The sequence below is a fragment of the Crocodylus siamensis genome, chromosome 1 (assembly GCF_052110815.1).
Source record: "Crocodylus siamensis isolate JL-2025a chromosome 1, ASM5211081v1, whole genome shotgun sequence".
Taxonomy (NCBI): domain Eukaryota; kingdom Metazoa; phylum Chordata; order Crocodylia; family Crocodylidae; genus Crocodylus; species Crocodylus siamensis.
The window spans coordinates 421,618,884-421,633,288 of record NC_143395.1 but is presented as its reverse complement, the minus strand read 5'-3'; the positions used below and the strand labels follow the sequence as shown (position 1 = coordinate 421,633,288).

The window sequence follows — 14,405 nt, the reverse complement described above, 5'->3', positions numbered from 1 at the left end:
GACTGTTCCAGACCTTGGGGGCTCGGACAGGAAAGAAATTCTTCCTTATGTCCAGCCTGAAACGGTCTTGCAGCAGTTTGTGACCGTTCGACCTCGTCATCCCTTGGGGCGCTCTGGTGAACAGACGTTCCCCCCGATCCTGGTGGTCACCCCTGATAAACTTCTAGGTGGCCATCAGATCACCCCGAGCCTGCGCTTTTCCAGGCTAAAGAGCCCCATGGCTCTCAGCCTGTCGTCGTAAGGTCTGTTTTCTTGACCTCTGATCATGCGCATGGCTCTCCTCTGGCCTCTCTCAAGCTTCTCCACATCCTTTTTGAATTGTGGAGCCCAAAACTGGACGCAGTACTGAAGCTGCGGCCTCACCAAGGCCGAGTACAGCGGGAGAAGGACATCCTGGGATTTGCTCAAGAAGCATCTATGGATGCAAGCCAGTATTTTGGTCACTTTACTAGCCGCAGCATCGCATTGCAGGCTCATGTTCATCTTGTGGTCAATGATGACCCCCAAGTCTCTTTCTTCCGTAGTGCTAGCCAGTGTAGCACTGCCGAGCCTATAAGGATGCTGCAGGTTTTTTTCCCCCCACCCCAAGGTGGAGAACCTTGCATTTTTCGGTGTTAAACACCATCAGGTTCTCGTCCGCCCATTTGCTGAGCCTGTCCAGGTCAGCCTGGATCACTCACCTGTCTTCTGGCGTGGATGCTTTACTCCGAAGTTTGGTGTCATCGGCGAACTTGGCCAGTCCACTCCTGACTCCAATGTCCACACCATCAATGAAGATGTTGAACAATATGGGTCCAAGGACAGAGACTTGGGGGACACCACTGGTCACAGGACACCACGGTAAGTGACTGCCATCAATTACTACCCTCTGGGTCCGACCACGGAGCAAATTCCACAGCCAGTGGATCCTGATGGACCTAAAGCCACAACTGGCCAGTTTCGCCAAGAGGTGATCATGGGATACCAAATCGAAGGCTTTTTTGAAGTCAAGATATATGACATCAATCTCTTCTCTCTTGTCCAGGTGGTAGGTCACCTGGTTATAGAAGAAAATGAGATTGGTCAAGCAAGACCTACCTGCAACAAACCCGTGCTGGCTATCCCTTAGGATGTTGGCGTCGGCCAGCCCATTAAGGATGACCTCTTTAATAAACTTTTCTAAGATTTTCCCCGGGATAGAAGTCAGGCTGATGGGCCTATAGTTAGCCAGATCCACTTTCCTCCCTTTCTTGAAGATCGGCACCACATTGGCCTTCTTCCAGTCTTCGGGCACTACACCAGAGCACCAGGAGTTTTCAAAGACCCGTGCCAGGGGCTGGGCTATGACGCTCGCCAGCTCCTTGAGTACCCTGGGGTGCAGACTGTCAGGGCCGGCTGACTTGACGGTATCCAGCTTCTCAAGGTGTTCCTTCACGAGGTCAGCATTGATGGAGGGTAGGGGATCCCCCTCACCCAGATTTCCCTGTCCCATAGCAGGCATGGACATCCCATGGGACTGATGAAAGACTGACGCAAAGCACCCATTTAATAGGTTGGCTTTTTCTTGGGCATCAGTTGCCCCATCTGGTTCAGCAGGGGTCCAATGTTGCCCTTGCTTTTCCTCCGGCTCCCCACATATCTGAAAAAGGACTTTTTATTGTCCTTGATGCTTGAAGCTAGCTGGAGTTCAGTTGCAGCCTTGGCTTTCCTGGTTTGCTCCCTGCAGGACCGGACCAGTGCAGAATAATCCTCCTTGGAGGTGACTCCCATCCTCCTTCCTTTGTAGGCTTTTCTTTTTAGCCTTAGGAGGTCTGCTAGGTCCCTGGAGAGCCAGGGGGCTGCTGTGCCCTCTTGCTGCTTTTCCTCCGAAATGGAATAGACTTAGCTTGTGCATTGAGGATTGCTCCCTTGAGGAGCAACCACTCTTCTTGAACTTCCCTCCCTCTGGGGTCATGGTCCCTTAGGGCCTGACTGACAAGCCTCCTGAGCTTGTCGAGTTGGCTTTTCTGAAGTCAAGGACTTCCGTGTTGCTGACTAACTTGCCAGCTTTACGGCGGATGGTGAAGGTGATCAGCTCGTGGTCACTGTCACCCAACTTCCCATCAATCACTAGGTCTCCCATTAGGTCATCCCCAGTAGCCAGTACCAGGTCGAACAGCACTTTGCCTCTTGTCGGCCCACAGACTTCGAGTCAGGTAGAGGTCATCCATGCATGAGAGGAAGCTTTGCGACCACTCAGATTTTGCTGAGTAATCCTCCCATGTGATGTCTGGGTAATTGAAGTCATCCATGACAACTATGGTCCTGGAGCATATCCTGCTGAGACTTTAGGATATGAAACAATTTCTTTAGTCTTGTCACAATGCGTTTCTACATAGCTCCTTCCAGTCTAAAACGGTCTTTAAACTGGATAAGACTAAAGGGTGGACACTTTGCTCACAGAAAGGCTGGGGTTAGAGCTGTTTTATTACTCCGGACAGAGCTTTATGCATTAAAAAGCAGAGGATTGGCGCTTATAAAAGGGAAATTTACCCATAGCATTTACTCAAACAGCAGTTAATATCGGTTATCAAATTGGTATCGGCTGATGTGGCTGGTTAATAATCAACTATTGGTATCAGCCAACAAAACCTTTATTGGTGCACCCCTATTAAAAAGGATATGTTCTTCTGCAGAAGCTGAAGTCCATAACCAATTGGTGCCAATTCTGATACAGATCATTCTCTAATCCTTTTAACCATTCACAAATGCAGAAGGGCTCCCCCTCCACCTCCCTTTCAACAGAGATGAAAGAGAAGGCTTTCCTAACAACTTGTCTCCAAAGTATTTGAGCAGGGCCCTTAACTAACCTGAAAACAAGATTTCAATGTCTAAGGCAAAAAAGGAAGATAAGATGTCTAGCTACTGCATATCAGACCCGTCATCTAGTGGCATATTAACATGAGACCAGGTGCAAGTGAAACAAAATACAAAGTTATGCTCTGGCTCCTATCTGCCCCCATCAGAAGCTTTATTTTAGAAGAAAGAGAATTCACCAGCTCATCTGCAGATACTAAAAAGCGGCTGCAAGATCACAGCTATGCTGGGGAAGCCACAAGGGCCACGAGAGATGACTCGCTTTCAAGTTAAAAGTGACCTAAGAAAAATACATTGGACTGTAAATGCAGTCTGAAGGGCTCCCCCCTTTTTCTTTAAGAAAAAGAAAATTTGAATAGGGAAAGAAGAGTTAAATGTGATCTATTCTGCCTGGAGGCTGTAACCACCAAAGAACCAGTTTACAGATCTCAGAGTCAAGAGATGAATCATGAGCAAGTGAAATGGGAATGGGTCTTCAGTCAGACACTTTAAAAATCTGGGGCATATTTGTTTTGTTGAACAGAAATTAAGCACCGTTTAACCTCAAGGTTCATTAAAGCTTTGGATAAGGGATAGGGGAGGTTGAGCCACACTTCCAAATAAGATCTTCCAACAAAACTCTAGTTTAAAAAAAAATGCAGAAGGCACCAAACAAAGGAAGAAAAAGCCTGATAGCTTTTCTTCTTGGTTAGGGCTTTCTGATTTATGTTCTCCCAGCCTCCTCTTACCCATGCAAATACAGACTCCCTTTGCTTGCAGTGTGGGCAAGAGATAGTGCTCCTGCCCAGATTTGGACACTGCCCAACACAACAAGGTCCCTGGGTGCTCCTGCTCCAGACACTAATAGGAGTCCAAGTCATTTTACTTTGGTTGGTTTCTTATAAACCAAAAAGGAGCTGCTGGAAGAGGAAGGAGCTGTGGGTAACAGACTCAGACAGGACCTGGGGCTGCAGAAAAGATTTTCCCTGAGATGGGGATGAACTCAATGAATCACAAGACCTTGAGATCCTTCCCTTCAGATCCATTTTTTCTGTCTTCTGCTGATGCAAAGAAGGTGAAAGACTCTGCCCCGATTCTCCAGTGACACCAGTTCTGTGCTGGTGCAACTCCACTGAAACCATGCAGCTGATGTAAAAATCGCGGTTCGTTTCTCGGGAGGCGAAAAAAACTCTCAGTCACAGACACACTCTATTAGCAACACAAAAGGTATATATTTGCAAATAGGGTCAGAGAGAGAGACAAAAGATCAAACACTCTGCTGCCCCCGAGGGAAACTGCCCAGCTGGCTTTATCCCCTCTCTCCTGACCACGTGTGCAGAAGGAGGAACTTTTACAACTCATTTCCGATTCATACAAACATGTATGTGAATACGTCAAATCATGCGTCGCATGTGTATTATAATTAACTACTTAAGTATGCGGGGCGGATAGGCTTATATGTATTAATTCATTGCGCATGGGTAGAAAGTATTTGAGGTTACAAGAGTTTGAATTTTCCTTGCTTCAAGGCTAGAATTGCAATTTACTCTTATCTGCATGAGAAAAGCTGAGGAGTATATGCTTTAGTGTAACAAAGAGATAGTAACTTTGCAAAACAAAGAGAGAGTGATACCTTAATACAAAGAGCTCTCAGTAGCTCTCCCAGTTCTCTCACCAGGGAGGGCTGACAGCTGCGCTGTTTTAACAAGACTTATTGATAATGCATTTTTAATAATATTTCTAACACAGCTCTGTGCACAACACAGACATGGTTCAAGTCTGCCCAAAAGGTGCAAATCCTGAGTGCTTCCTGCCATTCACAGCAGAGAGTTTACCCCAGACATTATCCAGAGGTGCACTACATGTAGCCCATCAAGGGGCCTGCCATTATTAAAGCCACCGTATTAAAAACGCAACAGGACCCAAAAAGCAGAGCAGCAAGTCCCGCGTCCTCACTGCACAGCAATTCACCTTGCAAGGGGTGCTCAGTGTAGCAGAAGTCATGGACTCCTTCTTCGCCTACCTAGGAAAGACTTCAGCTCCGTGACAACCTACAAATGCGGCAGCGACAGCAGGAGCTTCCAGCCAACTCTGCCTGGCACAAGCAACGGCAAACAGCTTGAGACATCTTGGAGACTAAAACGAATTGGTGGAATTTGAGAAGGGAAGGGATGAGCAGCCCTTTGATTAAAATTCCTTGGATACTGTTTCAGGTCCTTACTGGGATTAATAATAGAACTGCCTAACCGTCCAGCTGATTCCAGGGAGCCAGCCTAACAAAGAGCGCTTGGACAAGCTCCTTGGAATCCACTCTCCATTCTGGTTGCAGCCCAAATTGAGAAGGAAACATTTTTCCATAATAGCGGCCAGTAAGCAATGAATTAAAACAAGGTGAGCCAGCCTGATTGACCAAATTAACCACAAGGGAGGACTTTTGGAAGCCTTGCTTGCAATTCAAATACATAGAAGACTTCTGGACTAATTAGAGGAGGAAAGGTTAGGTAGGTTCATCAGACAGCAGGGAGCTGGATTCCCCTTGCTATTGTATCCAAACAGCAGAAACACATGCCTTAGTAGGATGCCACATAGAAATCTGATCTAACAGTGACCTTCAATGCACACTATGCAGAGAAAGCGGGCAGGAAAGGGTTTTACCTAAAAAACAAGGCTGCTAGCTTTGCACAGCTCCGGCATGCTGCATCGCAGACTCTGATCAAGCTCACTTTCAAGATCTTCTGAAGGTCAAAGATGGGGAGAAGGAAGTGAGAGGATGTCTGCTTCCCCTGATCTATCTAAGAGTCACCACACTGGAGAGTAAAATTCCTTCCCCAAATAAGAAGAGGGTTTGTGGAAGCCAAGATGAGACAAAAGGAGCTGCTCACAGATTCCTGGTTAATTGGAAGCTGCTCTGCAAGCAACCGTGACCTTCTCCATGGCTAAAGGACAATATGTGCTTCAAACCAAAGCTTTCCTCTCTCTCAGTTAACAAAGGGATTTGCTGGACTCTATTGTACTCCAGCTGCCTCTTGCTGGCTATCAAGTTTCGGCTGCTGCTTTCGGTTAAAAAAAAGCTAGCATTGCTTGTTACCTCAGCCCAGGTGACAGGGCTGGGACTCCCAACTGGTTAGCAAATGAATCCAGGGAAATATACAGCAAAATTGCACCCTGTCCTCTCCTGCCCCAGGTATTGCCAGCTAGCTCTACTAAGTGTTGTCCCCCTGGAAAGAGCTGCCTATTCAGAAGGCTACGCGTGGTTGCCTTCACAGCAGCAAAGGAAGAGGGAAGCCCTTGCAAAATCAGCTGTCCCATCCTGGCTGGTGAAGGGGCTGAGTTTACATCACAAAAGAGGGGCAGCTTCCTATGGAAAGAAGAGCTTAGAAAGAAAAGGTTCATGCAGAAACCACGGCCTGTGCTCAAGTCCCTGCTTGGCCACAGGCTTCCAGGCCAACCTTTGTGCCCCCAAATTCCCCAGTGGTACAAACAGATGCCAGTCCTCTCTTTGCAGGGGTGTTGGGGTAAACGAGTGAAAGACCACTAGCCCACCCAGGAGAGCACACAAACACCTCCCCATGCCAAAAGACAGGTGTTTGCATCCAAAAGCATGTAAAGAACATTTTTGCAGGCCATTTAGTTGTTAAAGAACAATTTTTCAAACCAACTATTAATAAAAGATATCCAATTTACCCAAAGAACTTTGTCTGCTTATGTCCTTAGACCAGGGGTTCTCAACCTTTTTTCCATTAATGAGCACTGCGATGACTTAGCCCTTTTCTAGGAGTATTAAAAGAAAAGCAAACAGATATCATCATCATCAGTCATGCTTTTCAGTGCAATTCTTGACGTGATTGAGACTGCTTTTGAGCACTGCTTTTGAACTTGTTGGAAAGCACTTTATAGTTGCAAGAGTACTGTGGTGCTCACAAGCACCAGGTGGAGAAAACCGTGTTGGTCTAAGGCAGGCAATAACCCCCTTAAAGACCACAGGGCACCCAGCTACCATGGCAAATGGGAGGCCATAAGTACTTCAGATAAAAGACAGTCTGCACTAAGGGGCTGGCACGCTGACAGCATGCCCAGAGTGAAGGCAAGCCTTCTGTGTAGTGGAGACCTGGGAATGCCTACACCAAGAAGAGCTACTCCTTTTGCCTACAGCCAGAAGATCAAAGAGAAAAGATTTGGGAGTGAGGGAAGAATGTGTGGCAAAAGCTCTTTGCTGTGGGAGTTAGGGACTGCAGGGATTTTCCTGGCATTTAGCAACCTGCGAGCTGAGTTACAAACACAAGTTGCCAATCTGAGTCTGAAGACGAGCAGACTTCGGTTCACTCCCCATATTTAGGGCTTCCATCTTCTAAAGCCCCATCAAGGAGGCAGATACCTTCCAGTGCAAAGGAAAGAGAAAGCTCATATGCATCCAAGTAATGGTGAAGCTGTATTGCTGCTGGGGCTCCTTGGAGATCCAGTAAGATCCAGCAAACTGCTATTAACTTAATTCCAACTGAAGAGCTGGGTCGTTTCCCAGGATCTCCCACACACACCTAACCACAGCAGAGCATTTTAATCAAGTGCTTTCACACTGACTCAATTTAACAGAGCCTGCACAGACACTAAAAAGATAATTGGAGAAACAGCTTTGCACAGAGCACTGAAAAAGTAGCCAGAGGCTAGTAAGCAATGCAAAAGGCTGAGGTAAAGTTTCCCACTGCGGGGCATGCGTGACCCAGAGCAGTGCTTCCTTACAGCACAGTCACAGGGAACAGAAAAGCATCTCAGACATTTCACCTTGTTAGGCCGGGTGGCTGAAAATAGCCACAAGATGAAAAACAAACCAGTTGGACAACTTATCCCGGCTGCCCTGCAAAAGCAAACACTGAACAGAGAGCTAGAGGCAGGCTGCCTGACCAGGGCTGAACTATCTGCCGACTTGAGCGCTCTGGATAGGGAGCTGCAGGGGGGTTTAGCACCAAATGCCACCTGTTGTCACGTCCTGACAAAGGCACACAAAGTCACGGCTCTTGCGTTTCTACTGCTCTCTTAAGAGAAGGGGAGGTGGAGCAAGGTGGGAGATGGAAAAAGGGCAAGGGAGAAAGGGACAATGGAGCACTACCCCTCACAGCTCAAACTTCTTCCAGGTCCCATCGCTCCCAGACAGTCAATTCTGGAACAAACCCCAACCTGCTAAAAGACAGAGGGGGAGAGACCGCCCCTAATTATCTCCTTCCAGATCCCCTGTATCCCATGCACTTTTCCAAAAGAGCAGATTAAAGATCACCTGTCTGTGCACAAAATGCAAACGCACAAAAAAATCCCTTGTACTACAAGAGACAGCAAGAGGCCTCAGGTACTCCTTCGCCCTGTCATACCTGTGGTGCTCCATGGATCACCTGCCAGAAGTGGTCCACGCTAGTGCCCAACACCTGTGGTGCTGCAGCTACGGCCACCTCTTCCTTCCCCTGCGATCGAGAGGAGGAACCAGCTAAGCAGCAGCTCTGCAGAAAAGGACCTGGGGGAGACAGGGGCAAGAAGCTGAACAGGAGCCGGCAGTGTGCCCTTGTTGCCAAGAAAGCTAACGGCATCCTGGGCTGCATTGGTAGGAGTGTTGCCAGCAGTTGAAGAGCAGTGATTCTTCCCCTCTGTTCAGCACTAGGAAGGCCACATCTTGAGTCCTGTGTCCAGTTTTGGGCTCCCACTACAGAAAGGATGTGGACACACTGGAGCGAGTCCAGTCAAGGGCAATGAAAATGGTTGGTGGGCTAAGGAACAGGACTGGTGAGGAGAGGCTGAGGGAACTGGGATGATTTAATCTGCAGAAGACGAGACTGAGGTGGGATTTGATAAAAACCTTCAACTCCCTGCCCGGGGGTTGCAAAGAGGATGGAGCTGGGCTCTTCTCAGTGGGAGCAGATGACAAGACAAGGAGCAATGGGCTCAAGTTGCAGCAAGGGAAGTTTAGGTTAGATATTAGGAAGAAAACCTCTCACGAGGAGGGTGGTGAAACACCGGAACAGGCTACCCAGAGTCTCCATCCTTGGAGGTTTTTACGCTCCGGCTAGACAAAGCCTTGGCTGGGTGCTGTAGTCAGGGATGGTCCTACTTTACGCAGGGTGTTGGACTAGATGTGACCTCCTGAGGTCCCTCCCAACCCTAATTCTCTAGGATTCCAACTATTCAACTTGCACTTGTCTGTTTATTTGATTTATATGAATTAATTAGTTTATATAAATTAGATTTAGAACTGGAACCTGGAAACTTTTCATTGTCAGCACAGCTGTGGGAAGTGTTGTGACCCAGCCAATACTTTCCAGAGCTTTGGCTAGTGATAATGAACCACTGCACTCCCATATTGAAAGGACCATCTGAACATGGTACCACCATGCACATGAGACACCCTTGAGGTAACACGCCCATGTTCTTCTCCTTGTGCATCATTGCTAAGCCCTTTGAATCCATTACCAAGCTCAGAAGGACTAGGGACACTGCTCTGGTGTCTGACACAATCAACAGAAAGAGATACCACTGACAGTCACATCAGGTGATAGGGTGACCAACTTACCTGGGTTTCCCCCAGTCAGCTGGTCAACTCACTGGGCTTTCAGTCAAGAGACCCCATTAATCCTCCTTTCCCAGTTTCCTTTCAACTTTGCCATCAGCTAAGAAATTCCTTGATCTGTGGGCTTCTCTACCCTGCTACCATTTCATTTTGTTGCCATCAAAGTACATCTGTCCACTGCACTAGTTGTATCCAGTGAAGGATTGGGCTCAAATCTCATGCAGCTCTAGATCCCCCCTTTCTGCAAGAACAGCTGTGAATGTTTTCCCAAGCTTACCTCACTTCTCTTCAGGATGTAGGAGACCTTCCCAAATAAAACAGCATTCCCCGGAGGATGCCAGACTACTCCTTCTGTAGCGAATACATCACATCACACACAAATACTCCTACAAGGCTGCTGGAGAATACATTGAAGAAACTATGTCAGCAGCTGAAAGGATCCAGATCTGGAAGTCTTTTGACTAATTACCCCATGCTGACAGGACGGCACAACCCGTAACTCCCAGAACCGAATGCAGAAGAGGTCACCGAAGCAATTGTTTTTCGCAGGAACCACTGTGTGTCAGTGCCTTACAGAAGCAGCCACCTCCCCTTATGGAATATATACAGCAAGGACTTGTATGTGAATGGGCAGAGTATTTCTGAACACGCGAATGAGCCTTAATAGAACTGATTGAATGTAGAGACGAAGCTAATCACGCACACAAGGGGTTGCGTTAGCCCCATCATTTAAAGGGCTGCAGTCATAGTATTTGTACAGTGGCTGTCAAACCTGCAAAGGAAGACAGCACTAGGTCAGTACCAGACCAGGCAACCTTTAAAGGACAGGAAGGCTATGATGTTAAGATGCTGATGGTACTGCTAAAGGTGTCAAATTGTACCTGGCAAACAAAAGGCCTGTCAAACTGCTCATTTGACACTTTTCTGTAACAATAAGGATCTGAACCCAGGTTTTCTAGGCAAATTCTGTTTCAATTATATTCTGCACCTTCAGGTCTGCCTCCTCTTTCTACTGGCTGAAAAGTTTTTTTGCCAGCTCTCCTAAGTTGTTATGCATCATTTAAACCTGTTGCCTTCGTCCCAGAGGGCAGCATTTCAGGGTGCTTACACACGAGCACCGAGGCTGCTCCAACACACTAATTACAGGGTGATTAATCGAGTCTGCTGGAGCGTGGCAATTACAGGCATACCTCATTTTATTGCGCTTCGCTTTATTGCACTTTGCAGATATTGCGTTTTTTACAAATTGAAGGTTTGTGGCAACCCTGCATCGAGCAAGTCCATTGGCACCATTTTTCCAACAGCATTTGCTAACTTAGTGTCTCTGTGTCACATTTTGGTAATTCTCGCAATATTTCAAACTTTTTCATTATTATTATATTTGTTATGGTGATCTGTGATCTTTGATGTTACTATTGTAATTGTTTTGGGGTGCCACGAACCGCGCCCATAAGACAGCAAACTTAATCGATAAATGTTGTGTGTGTTCTGACTGCTCCGCTGACCGGCCGTTCCCCCGTCTCTCTCCCTCTCCTCGGGCCTCCCGATTCCCTGAGACACAACAATATTGAAATTAGGCCAATTAATAACCCTACAATGGCCTCTAAGTGTTCAAGTGAAAGGAAGAGTCGCACGTCTCTCACTTTAAATCAAAAGCTAGAAATGATTAAGCTTAGTGAGGAAGGCATGTTGAAAGCCGAGATAGGCCAAAAGCTAGGCCTCTTGCGCCAAACAGTTAGCCAAGCCGTGAATGCAAAGGAAAAGTTACGACTCGCTGAAGGCTCAGATGATGGTTAGCATTTTTTAGCAATAAAGTATTTTTTAATTAATGTATGTACATTGTTTTTTTAGACATAATGCTATTGCACACTTAATAGACTACAGTATAGCGTAAACATAACTTTTATATGCACTGGGAAACCAAAAAAGTCGTGTGACTCGCTTTATTGCGATATTCGCTTTATTGCGGTGGTCTGGAACCGAACCCGCGATATCTCCGAGGTATGCCTGTACCACGCTCCAGCAGACTTCAGCATCTTGTTTATCAGCATCCCTGCGCTGAAAGAAAAAAAAAAGATGGTGCTCGCTCAACGAGCTTCGGTTAAAGTGTCCCCAGTGCCATTTTTCAGCACAGGGATGCTGTGATACAAGATGCTCTGGGCGCTTTAATTAGAGCAGCTCTTGGAGCCGCTGTAATTAAGGCACCCCCCTCCCTGAGCAGACGTACAAATGCCCTTAGTGATTAGTGAAGCAATGCATGCATATTCTGATACAGAAAGAGAAGAATTTGTTTGTGCCCAGAAAGTGTTTTGAAACCCTACGATTAAATACAAGGAGGAAAAATTAAAACCTGCTCCTCAGATCCCTCCAGAATAAAAGCAAAATAGAAGTGCCCACAACTTATTTCATCTTTTTCCCCAGTGAAACAACAGCTTAAATAACTAACGATACATCATTGCCATCTTCAAATCAGGATGGCAAGGGGTAAATGCAAAATGGTGTTGCACAAATCCCAAATTCCCTACACCATTTACAGCCTCTTACAGGTTTATTTCTAAAGGTATGGTCTCAGTCACAAATTCAACATGAGCATAAGATAACAGTTCACATGTGACGAGCCATAAAGAAATGCTGCACGTTCAAAAGCACAGGAACCCCTAGGAGGTGGCGATGGATCCAGCAATTTCCTGTGATGCACGGGGCCAAAAGATCACGCTTGCACGCTTAGTTGAGTGGAACTATTTAAAAAGGCAAAGGAGAGCAGGATCTGACCCCATTATAAAAGACAGCAAAAAAGCAGAGCAAGTGCAAGGAAGATGATGATCAGCACTAGTGCCTCCTGCACCTGCATGGGTTTTGAACAGGCTCGCAGCTGAACGGCAGGCTCAAAAAACTACTCCAGGAGTCTGGATGAAAGAGAGAAAGCCCTGACACACTCACTAATAGAGTCAGAAGCCTAGTTAACCTAAGGGGGGGCAGACAGCTTGAATCCAGGTGCTAGCTGGAATTTAGGTTGCTTCTATGTTTGCAGTGAAGCCTTCGCTCAATGTACATTTCCCATAGATGTACAGGGACAAACAAGTGCACATTTGGCAGAAACACAGTATTGCTGATGCACTTTCACCTGAAAGGCTTTGTCAAATCCCTCCCATAAAGCCCTAGTTCTCATGCTGTGGTCCATGGAGCACTTGCCAGTCACGTGGGGCTGCCTCCTCCTTGTTTACATTTTTCAAAGCACTAAAGCATGCCAGCTATTTTTCTAATATTACTTTTCTCTGTAAGCAATTGCTGGTGGCGCCTCAGGGCTGTTTCCTCATTGTGAATGGAAGAGAGGTGCCCCCCACACAGCTACTAACAAAAAGGAAAGGACCCACAAGATGATTTCTCTCACGGCATGGCTCGCAGTAGGAAAGCGCACGAAAACCTTAACGTTAGCTCCTGCACTGAAAGCCCTGCACATTTATCCCCGTTTAGATTGAGAGACATATAACTTCTAAGGTTTACCAGTAAGTCACAGTCCTATAATACTTCCAATAGGGACTCGCACAGTCGAGGAGACTCCATGTCGCCTCTACACTTCTGTATTTAGAAAGCTTTCACACAGTTGTTTCCTAAGCTTCAAAAAGGTGAATGGGTTGGGAGAGAAAATGGTATTATTTCCACATCCCCCTGCAACTTGCAGACACCACTCAGTAGTCCATGCAGCGTGAGACTAATGTGAGACTAATGTGACTGCCTTCCTTGCATACTTCTAGCATCAGTGAAATAGTTCAGAAGAAAGGATTATCATCAAATTATAGAAAATGAAGGTTGGAAGGGACCTCAGGAGATCACATCTAGTCCAACCCCCTGCTCAAAGCAGGACTAGCCCCAACTACATCATCCCAGCCAAAGCTTTGTCAAAGGATGGCGATTGCACCACCTCTCTAGGTAACCTGCTCCAGTGCTTCACCACCCCACAGTGAGAAAGTTTTTCTTAATATGCAACCTAAACCTCCCCCGCTGCAACTTGAGACTGCTGCTCTTTGTTCCGTCTCCTTATCCTGAGATCTTAGTAATAAGATGAATAGGGTCAGCTCATTCGGGTAACAAGAACAAACTGCATCTGGTTCAGATTTCAAAAGTTATCTTCACAGCTGCGAGGGCTACAGGCAGGTCATGTTTCTGAAAACCAGAGATGCCCCCTCCAGGAGAAAAGCAAGCCTCAGCACCCAACCTATCACCAGAAGACCAGATGGGCTTGTACCCCAAAGTGTAAAGTCACTAAGAAGAGCGGTGTTTGGAAAGGAAATAATGCTGGCTGCTAACTGGGCAACGATGTTTTGGGGAACCCTTCATTAGTGCCAACACTCTTCTGCATCTACCCGCCGTTGGAGGAAGGCAGCCCAGGTCCTTCTGCTGAGTCACAGATTAGTTCTGCACTGGCACTGCTACAAACACACTCATTGCCTAGCAGCTATAATCCTGAATTATTTCTCCTTCTCCTGCAATACAAAGCTTCACTTGACAAGAAAACCAGCAGGCTGTTCAAACAAGCAGGCAGCTCATTTTTAATTCAAGCGCTGAACATTCTTCAAGTTCTTGCATTTCTTATGCCCCTATCTATGGAGAGTTTCACAATTTCAGGCCCTGGAGTTTGAAACCAGAAATAACGAATTCAGCTGATCTTCTCAGAAACACATCCCCTTCAGGAAGTGGTGGGAGGGACTTGCATGTCTCTTTTAATTTAACATACAGGGTGTAGATCTGCACTTCTATGGTTCCCTATTAGGTTGCCATGATAGTGCTTGCAAGCACAGCAGACTGGCTGGAATCAATACGATCTGCTGCAAATTTCAAACCTGAGCCACAGTGACGGGAAGCAGATTTAGGCACACAGATTTATCCCCTTGGGGAAGCAGTTCTTACAAAAGGGCACTATGTCTGCGGTAGTTCAGGCAGGCAGCTTTCAGTAGCCAAGCTCAAATACATAAACATTTGGTAAATGTATAAAGAAGCCTGTAGAGCACTGACAAAGCAGCTTTAAGACACCCCAGCAGTATAT

General features: G+C 46.6%; 1 protein-coding gene across 6 annotated transcripts in view; it reads right to left on the bottom strand.

The window, feature by feature from the left end:
- The window catches only part of STIM1 (stromal interaction molecule 1), a 141,806-nt gene that overhangs the window by 109,032 nt on the left and 18,369 nt on the right, over positions 1–14,405 (bottom strand). Inside the window, exon 1 of one of the 6 annotated variants that reach the window (XM_090030992.1) lies at positions 8,175–8,195. The exons of the other annotated variants lie outside the window; for them this stretch is intronic. The gene's annotated coding sequence lies outside the window, so the exon portion shown is untranslated. Of the gene's footprint in view, positions 1–8,174; positions 8,196–14,405 lie in introns of those variants that run through there. 6 annotated transcript variants of the gene reach the window in all.